The sequence below is a fragment of the Amblyraja radiata genome, chromosome 22 (genome assembly GCF_010909765.2).
Source record: "Amblyraja radiata isolate CabotCenter1 chromosome 22, sAmbRad1.1.pri, whole genome shotgun sequence".
In the NCBI taxonomy this organism is placed as follows: domain Eukaryota; kingdom Metazoa; phylum Chordata; class Chondrichthyes; order Rajiformes; family Rajidae; genus Amblyraja; species Amblyraja radiata.
In genome coordinates, this window is record NC_045977.1 from 22,481,674 (window position 1) to 22,490,738 (window position 9,065).

Sequence of the window (9,065 nt, forward strand, 5' to 3'; positions counted from 1 at the left end):
TAGAGTTGCTATCTTACAGCGCCAGAGGCCCGGGTTTGATCCTGACTGCGGGTGCAGTCTGTACGGAGTTTGCACATTCTCCCCGTGACTGCATTGCATTTTTTCCGGGTGCTCCAGTTTCCTCCCATACTGCAAAGATGGTACAAGTTTGTAGGTTAATTGGCTTCTGTAAAAAATTAGAAAAAATTGTCTCCAGTGTGTGTAGGATAGTGCTAGTGTACGGGGTGATCGTGGACTCGGTGGGCCGAAGGGCCTGTTTCCGCGCTGTATCTCTAAAGTCTAAAGCTTCTTTGGTCAGCCAAAGGAACATGTTGTGTTCATTATCTATGCCTCCATCGGCCCATAATGTCCATGCTGAACATGATGCCAAGTTAAACTAATCTCCTCCTGGTATGTGATCCATATCCCTCCATATCCATGTGCCTATCTGAAAGCCTCAAAAATGCCACTATTGTAACTGCCTCCACCACCTGTATACCCCATATATGCTATCATAATTTTATATACTTCCATTCCTTCTCCCCTCAACCTCCTGTGTTCCAGAGAAAACAATCCAAGTTGTCCAAACTTTCATACAGCTAACCATCTCTAATGCAGGCACTGGTTAAAAAAAAAAGACACAGAGTGCTGGAATAATTTAGCCAGTCGAGCAGTATTTCTGGAGAAAATAGATGGGATATTTCGGGTCAGGACCTTTCTTCAGATGACTGTGGTGGGGGAAGAAAGCTGGAAGAGAAAAGGGCAGGACAAGCATGTCAAGTATGTTTGCATCGTGGTAAACCTCTGCACCCTCTACAAAGCCTCCACATCCTTCCTGTAATAGCGACTTGAACTGCACGCAAATTCTCTTGTGTTATTACATCTGCCTGGTGGTGTGATAACCAGAACTGTGCAGTCTTCCGTCTGACGGGTCCCTACTCAAAACATCATCTGTCCTGTTTACGTGCTGTGTGACTTGATGACTCTATTCCAGCATCCACAGTTGCTATGTTGTTATAGCATAATCTGCCTGCTGTACTCGGCTAATAAGCATGTGTGTACATTCTCAATCACTTTATCTATTTTATCGATCTGCGGACTTGCACTCCACAAACACTCTTTTTCTTTGCACCATTGAAGAATGACCTGTTGTATCCACTTGTGAGAACAGACTCTGCCTTGTATTTATGTAGCAGGGAAACAGCCCCTTCGGCTCAACTTCTCCATGTCACCCAAACAGTCGGAGGGCCGTGGTTAGAGAGGAAGAGGCTGGTAGATCCTGAGGCCAGGGAGCTGGAACGTGCAGGAATGTTGAGCCTACTGGAGCAGTGTGGAGGGCACGGTGTAAAGGTGTGTCTGACAGTGCAGTGCATCCTCGGAACTTCAGCGGGAATGTTGGCTCAGGTTTTGTGCTGAAGCTTAAAGCACTAACCACCTGACCTGGAGGTGAGGGCACTGTGCACTGAGCCAAGACTGGCTCGTCAAGGAACACCTGGTCTCCACTGAGGAGGAAACATTCCAGGCATAAGTGGGAGTGCTGGAAGAATGGTGCCATCGGTTAATAAGATTAGAGAAGAGTTTTAAACGTGTTGTGAGAAAGAGGAGGAAGTGAAAGGGTATAGCGAGACCTCTAATGAATGGAAATTCAGTGAAGACTATCTGGACAAATCCTAACTTTTGTAGAACCTTTCAGTTGTATGATAACAGTGGAGAAGAAACTGTTCCAGAATCTGGGGGCAATCGATGGTGGCAAGGAGGGGGAACTGACTAGGCAGGGCTAGCTTTCATTGGAACAAATAAGACTCAGAGACATTTAATTAAGATGTATGAATTTGTGTGCAGTTCTGTTCATCAATCATTTGCAGCACATTTAATTAATGACTAGGAAATACATAGAAAGTAGGTGCAGGAGTGCAGGCCCTTCGAGCCAGCACTGCCATTCAATGTGATCATGGCTGATCATCCTCAATCCCGTTCTCCCCATATCCCTTGATTCCGCTTGCCCCAAGAGCTCTATCTAACTCTCTTTTGAATGCATCCAGTGAATCGGCCTCCACTGCCTTCTGAGGCAGAGAATTCCACAAATTCACAACTCTCTGGGTGTTGACTTAAATGGAACAAGCACAGTACACTTGTCCTATAATATTAAGAGAGTTGTAACTGAGTATGACGGAATATCTCTGATTGGTATTTGTATTGATTTACTATTGCCACGTATGCTGAGATACAACAACAAGCTTCTATTTGCTTGCTGTTCAATCAAATCAGGTCACACTATCCATGAGTGCAATCAAGCCGTACACAAGTACAACAGGTACAAAGAGAAAAATACCAGAGAGTAGAATATAGTGTTACAGCTTTATAGCTGTGACAGAGAAAATGTCCACAATGAGGTAGGTTGGAAGATCGGGACTGTACCCGAGCTTATGGGAAGATTCTTCAGTGGGCTGATAACAAAGAGGAAGATGCTGTTCCCAAGTCTGGTGGTACGCACTTTTAAGCTTTAGTGTTCCTGATGGGAGAGGGGAGACGGGGGGGGGGGGAATGAATGGGATGAAGAAGGTTGTTGATTATGTTGGCTGCTTTCCCCAAGACAGCATGAAGAGTAGATGGAGTTGATGGGTGGGGGTGGAGGCCGGTCTGGGTGATGGGTTAAGCCAAAACTCTCATTTGCAGCACATTTGACCAGGAAATGACTTGAATGTTACATGCTCAGTCTGAGGGCCTGTAGTAAAAAATTAAGAGAGCTGTAACTGGGTGTGACTGAATTATTATCCCTCTGCAGCAATAAATGGAGAGAGAGTGGTTTAACACAATTCTCACGGAGAGATCAGAGCTCCCTGTGTTTAGCTCCAAGCAGCATAATAACACCTTTCGCAAACTGAGGATACATTGGGAGAATGTACAGGAATCTGAAAACCGTGACCACCAGGTTCAAGAACAGCTTCTTCCCAACAACCATCAGACTCGTGAACACTGCAGAACACTGACCTCAGCTATGAACTTCTATGGACTATGTTTAGTTGTACTAAGGACTTAGGGTTTTTTTGCATTAGTATTTTGATTACTAATTTAAAGATTGTTTTTGTTTATTATACATTATCTGTGTGTATTATGTTTACAAGCCTGTTATGCTGTAAGTCAGAATTTCATTGTTCTGTTTTTGGAGATCTGCTTTGTCCTGGGTTTAGTTTAGTTTATTGTACATGTACCACAGTAGAGTGGAAAGCTTTTGTTGCGTGCTAACCTGTCAGTAGAAAGTGGATATGATTACAATCGAGCCATCCAATGTACAGATACATGATAAAGGTCTGTTGGTACATGATAAAGGTCTCCCCCCTGCCCCTGCAAATTCTGTGCTGTCAGATAGTTGTAACCAGTATAATTTAATCTTTGTGCCTTGGGGGCTACAGAAGGGAACAGATGGAGTAACTCATCCAAAGTTCTGCCACTTCTAACCCAAAGGCCCCAACTACAAGTTCACAGTCTTCCGCACAGGGTAGAATTCTAAAACTAGATGGCATAGTCTTATGTTTAAGATGGAACTGCAGATGCTGGAAAATCGAAGGTAGACAAAAATGTTAGAGAAACTCAGCGGGTGAGGCAGCATCTATGGAGCGAAGGAAATAGGCAACGTTTAGGGCCGAAACCCTTCTTCAGACCAAAGATACTAGAGGAGCTCCTCTAGGATCTTTGCTTCAGACTGATGTGAGGATGGGGTGGGGGGGGGCGGGAAGAAGAAAGGAAGAGGTGGAGCCAGTGGGCTGAGGGAGAGCTAAGAAGGGGAGGAGAAAGTAAGGACTACCTAAAATTAGAGAAGTCAATGTTCATACCACTGGGGTGCAAACTGCCCAAGCGAAATATGAGGTGCTGCTCCTCCAATTCGGCCCTTCGAGCCAGCACTGCCATTCAATGTGATCATGGCTGATCGTCCACAATCAGTACCCCGTTCCTGCCTTGTACCCATATCCCTTGACTCCACTACCTTTAAGAGCTTTATCTAACTCTCTCTTGAAAGCATCCAGAGAACCGGCCTCCACCACCCTCTGAGGCAGAGAATTCCACGCTCACAACTCTCTGTATGAAAAAGTATTTCCTCATCTCCGTTCTAAATGGCTTACCCCTTATTCTTAAACTGTGGCCCCTGGTTCTGGACTCCCCCAACATCGGGAAATGTTTCCTGCCTCTAGCGTGTCATTCCAAAGAGGAAGAAATATTCTAAGGGGAGTAAGAGGCAACCGTGGCTGACAAGGGAAGCCAAGGACAGTGTAAAAATAAAAGAGAAGTATAACATAGCAAAGACGAGTGGGAAGCCAGAGGATTAGGAAACTTTTAAAGAGCATCAGAAGATAACTAAAAAGGCAATACAGGGAGAAAAGATGAGGTACGAAGGCAAGCTAGCCAAGAATATAAAGGAGGAGAGTAAAAACTTCTTATGTATGTGAAGAGGAAAAAATTAGTTAAGACAAATGTGGGTCTCTTGAAGACAGAAACAGGTGAATTTATTATGGGGAACAAGGAAATGGCAGAGGAGTTGAACAGGTACTTTGGATCCGTCTTCATGAAGGAAGACACAAACAATCTCGCAGATGTACTAGTGGCCAGAGGACCTAGGATGATGGAGGAACTGAAGGAAATTCACATTAGGCAGGAAATGGTGTTGGGTAGACTGGTGGGACTGAAGGCTGATAAATCCCCAGTGCGTGATGGTCTGTGTCCCAGGGTACTTAGGGAAGTGGCTCTAGAAATCGCGGATGCATTGGTGATCATTTTCCAATGTTCTATAGATTCAGGATCAGTTCCTGTGGATTGGAGGGTAGCGGGAGAGAGAAAACAGGGAATTATCAGATTCAGATTCAACTTTAATTGTCATTGTCAGTGTAAAGTACAGAGACAACAAAATGCAGTTAGCATCTCCCTGGAAGAGCGACATAGAATATGATTTCAATAAATAAATCTATTTACATGCATACAGTCATAGTGTTTTTCCTGTGGGAGGAGTGTCCGGGGGGGGGTGATTGGCAGTCACCAAGGTACATTGTTGAGTAATGTGACAGCCGCAGGGAAGAAGCTGTTCCTGGACCTGCTGGTCCGGCAATGGAGAGACCTGTAGCGCCTCCCGGATGGTAGGAGGGTAAACAGTCCATGGTTGGGGTGAGAGCAGTCCTTGGCGATGCTGAGCGCCCTTCGCAGACAACGCTTGCTTTGGACAGACTCAATGGAGGGGAGCGAGGAACCGGTGATGCGTTGGGCAATTTTCACCACCCTCTGCAGTGCTTTCCGGTCGGAGACAGAGCAGTTGCCATACCATACTGTGATACAGTTGGTAAGGATGCTCTCGATGGTGCAGCGGTAGAAGTTCACCAGAATCTGAGGAGACAGATGGACCTTCTTCAGTCTCCTCAGGAAGAAGAGACGCTGGTGAGCCTTCTTGACCAGAGTTGAGGTATTGTGGATCCAAGAGAAGTCATCGGAGATGTTGACCCCCAGGAACCTGAAGCTGGAAACACGTTCCACCTCCGTCCTGTTGATGTGGATGGGGGTGTGCGTGCCGCCCCTAGACTTCCTGAAGTCTACAATGAGCTCCTTGGTCTTCTTGGAGTTAAGGGCCAGGTTGTTGTCAGCGCACCATACTGCTAGGAGCGGGACCTCCTCCCTATAGGCCAACTCATCGTTGTTGCTGATGAGGCCAATCACCGTTGTATCATCTGCATACTTGATGATGGTGTTAGTACCATGTACAGGTGTGCAGTCGTAGGTGAAGACGGAGTAGAGGAGGGGGCTCAGCACACAGCCCTGTGTAACGTGAGGGTGAGGGTTGAAGAGGTGTGCTTGTCTAACCTAACAGACTGGGGTCTGTTGGTTAGAAAGTCCAGTATCCAGTTGCAGAGGATGGGGTCGATGCCCAGGTTACCGAGTTTGGTGATCAGTTTAGAGGGTATAATGGTGTTGAATGCTGAGCTGTAATCGATGAACAGCATTCTTACGTAAGTGTCTCTGTTGTCGAGGTGGGAGAGGGCGGAGTGAAGTGCCGTTGAGATGGCATCCTCCGTACTCCTGTTCTTGCGGTAGGCGAACTGATAGGGATCCTGATTATGGTCCAGTTAGCCTGATATCGGTGGTGGGAAAGATGCTAGAGTCAATTATAAAAGAAGAAATAGCAGCACATTTGGATAGCAGTAACAGGATCGGTCCGAGTCAGCATGGATTTACGATGGGGAAATCATGCTTCACTAATCTTCTGGAATTTTTTGAGGATGTAATGAGGAAAATGGACAAGGAAGAGCCAGTAGATGTCGTGTACCTGGACTTTCAGAAAGCATTTGCTCAGGTCCCACATAGGAGATTAATGTGCAAAATTAGAGCACATGGTAGTGGGGGTAGGGCACTGACATGGATAGAAATTGGTTGACAGACAGGAAACAAAGAGTAGGGATTAACGGATCCCTTTCAGAATGGCAGGCAGTGACTAGTGGGGTACCGCAAGGCTCGGTGCTGGGACCGCAGCTATTCACAATATACATTAATGATTTAGATGAAGGGATTAAAAGTAACATTAGCAAATTTGCAGATTACACAAAGCTGGATGGCAGTGTGAAGTGTGAGGAGGATGCTAGAGGATGCAGAGTGACTTGGACAGGTTGGGTGAGTGGACAGATGCAATTTAATGTGGATAAATGTGAGGTTATCCACTTTGGTGGCAAAAACAGGAAGGCAGATTATTATCTGAATGGTGTCAAGTTGGGAAAAGGGGAAGTACACGGGATCTGGGGGTCCTTGTTCATCAGTCACTGAAAGTAAGCATGCAGGTACAGCAGGCAGTGAAGAAAGTTAATGGCATGTTGGTCTCCATAACAAGAGGAGTTGAGTATACGAGCAAAGAGGTCCTTCTGCAGTTGTACAGGGCCCTAGTGAGACCACACCTGAAGTATGGTGTGCAGTTTTGTTCTCCAAATTTGAGGAAGGACATTCTTGCTATTGAGGGAGTGCAGCGCAGGTTCACAAGGTTAATTCCCGGGATGGCGGGACTGTCATATGTAGCGGCTGGGCTTGTATACTCTGGAATTTAGAAGGATGAGAGGATATCTTATTGAAACATTTAAGATTATTAAGGGATTGGATTTACTAGAGGCAGGAAACATGTTCCCAATATTGAGGGAATCCAGAACCAGGGGCCACAGTTTAAGAATTAAGGGTAGGCCATTTAGAGCGGAGATGAGGAAAAACTTTATTTATCGAGGAGAAAGACAGTAGGATGGAGGAAATTGGAGGACTCACTGGAAGTATCTTGAGAACAGTCAGGGTTACTGTCGAAGTACTGAAGGTACTGTCGTATTTGAAGGCAGACAAATCTCTAGGGCCTGATCAGATATATTCTTAAATACAGTAGAGGTGCCGGAAGACTGGAGGGTGGCAAATGTTGTGCCCCTTTTCAAGAAGGGCTGCAGGGAAAATGCCGGGAACTATAGGCCGGTGAGCTTAACATCTGTACTTGGTAAGTTACTGGAGAGTATTCTGAGGGATAAGTTATACAGGCGTTTGGATGGGCAAGGGGTGATTAGGGATAGTCAACATGGTTTTGTACGTGGGAGGTCATCTCACAAACCTGATTGATCTTTTTGAAGATGTGACCAAAAAGATTGATGAGGGCTGAGCTGTAGATGTTGTGTACATGGACTTCAGTAGGGCATTCGACAAGTTTCCGCATGGTAGGCTTCTCTGGAAGGTTAGATCACATGGGATCCAAGGAGAGATAGCTGAATGGATAGCAAATTGGCTCATGGAAGGAAGCAGTTGGTGATGGTGGAAGGTTGCTTCTCGGACTGGAGGTCTGTGACTAGTGATGTGCCTCAGGGTTCAGTGCTGGGCCCATTACTGTTTGACATCTACATTAATGATTTGGATGAGAACATACAGGGCAAGATAAGCAAGTTTGCTGATGATATAAAAGTTAGTGGTTTTGCAGATAGTGAAGATGGTTGTGAAAGATTGCAGCAGGATCTGGATCGATTGGCCAGGTGGGTGGAGGAATGTATGGAATGTTGATGGAATTTAATACAGAAAAGTATGAGGTGTTGCATTTTGGGCCGTCGAACAAGGGCAGGACCTACACAGTAAATGGTAGGCCTCTGGGTAGTGTTGTAGAGCAGAGGAATCTAGGAGTACAGGTACATGGTTCCTTGATGGTCGGGTCGCAGGTAGATAAGGTGGTCAAAAAGGCTTTTGCCAATTTGGCCTTCATCAGTCAGAGTATTGAGTATAGAAATTGGGATGTCATGTTGCAGTTGTATAAGACGTTGGTGAGACCACATTTAGAATATTGTATTCAGTTCTGGGCACCATGTTATAGGAAAGATATTGTCAAGCTTGAAAGGGTTCAGAAAAGATTTATGAGGATGTGGCCAGGACTAGAGGGTGTGAGCTATAGGGAGAGGTGGAGTAGGCTGGGTCTGTATTCCATAGAGCACAGGAGGATGAGGGGAGATCTTATAGAGGTATACAAAATCATGAGAGGAACAGATCGGATAGATGCACAGAGTCTTTTGCCCAGAGTAGGGGAATCGAGGACCAGAGGACATAGGTTCAAGGTGAAGGGGAAAAGATTTAATAGGAATCCGAGGTGTAACTTTTTCACACAAAAGGTATATGGAACAAGCTGCCAGGGGGGGTAGTTGAGGCTGGGACTATTCCATTGTTTAAGAAACAGTTAGTCAGGTACATAGATAGGACAGGTTTGGAGGGATGTGGAACAAGCGCAGGCAAGTGGGACTAGTGTAGTTGGGACATTGTTGGCCGGTGTGGGCGAGTTTGGCCGAAGGGCCTTTTACCACACTGAATCACTCTATGACTCTAAGGTGGGACTAGAAGGATATAAAGAGGCGCAGACAAATAAAGTAAGTGACTAAACTCTCCCAAGTCAGGAAGTCATGTTGCAGTTTTATAGGACTTTGGTCAAGCTGCATTTGGAGTATTGCGTGCAGTTCTGGTCGCCGCATTGAAAGATTCATTTGGTGGTTTATGAGAGGGTGCAGAAGAGATTTACCAGAATGCTGCACTGTTCTATGTTCTCAGAGCGGACGTATGGA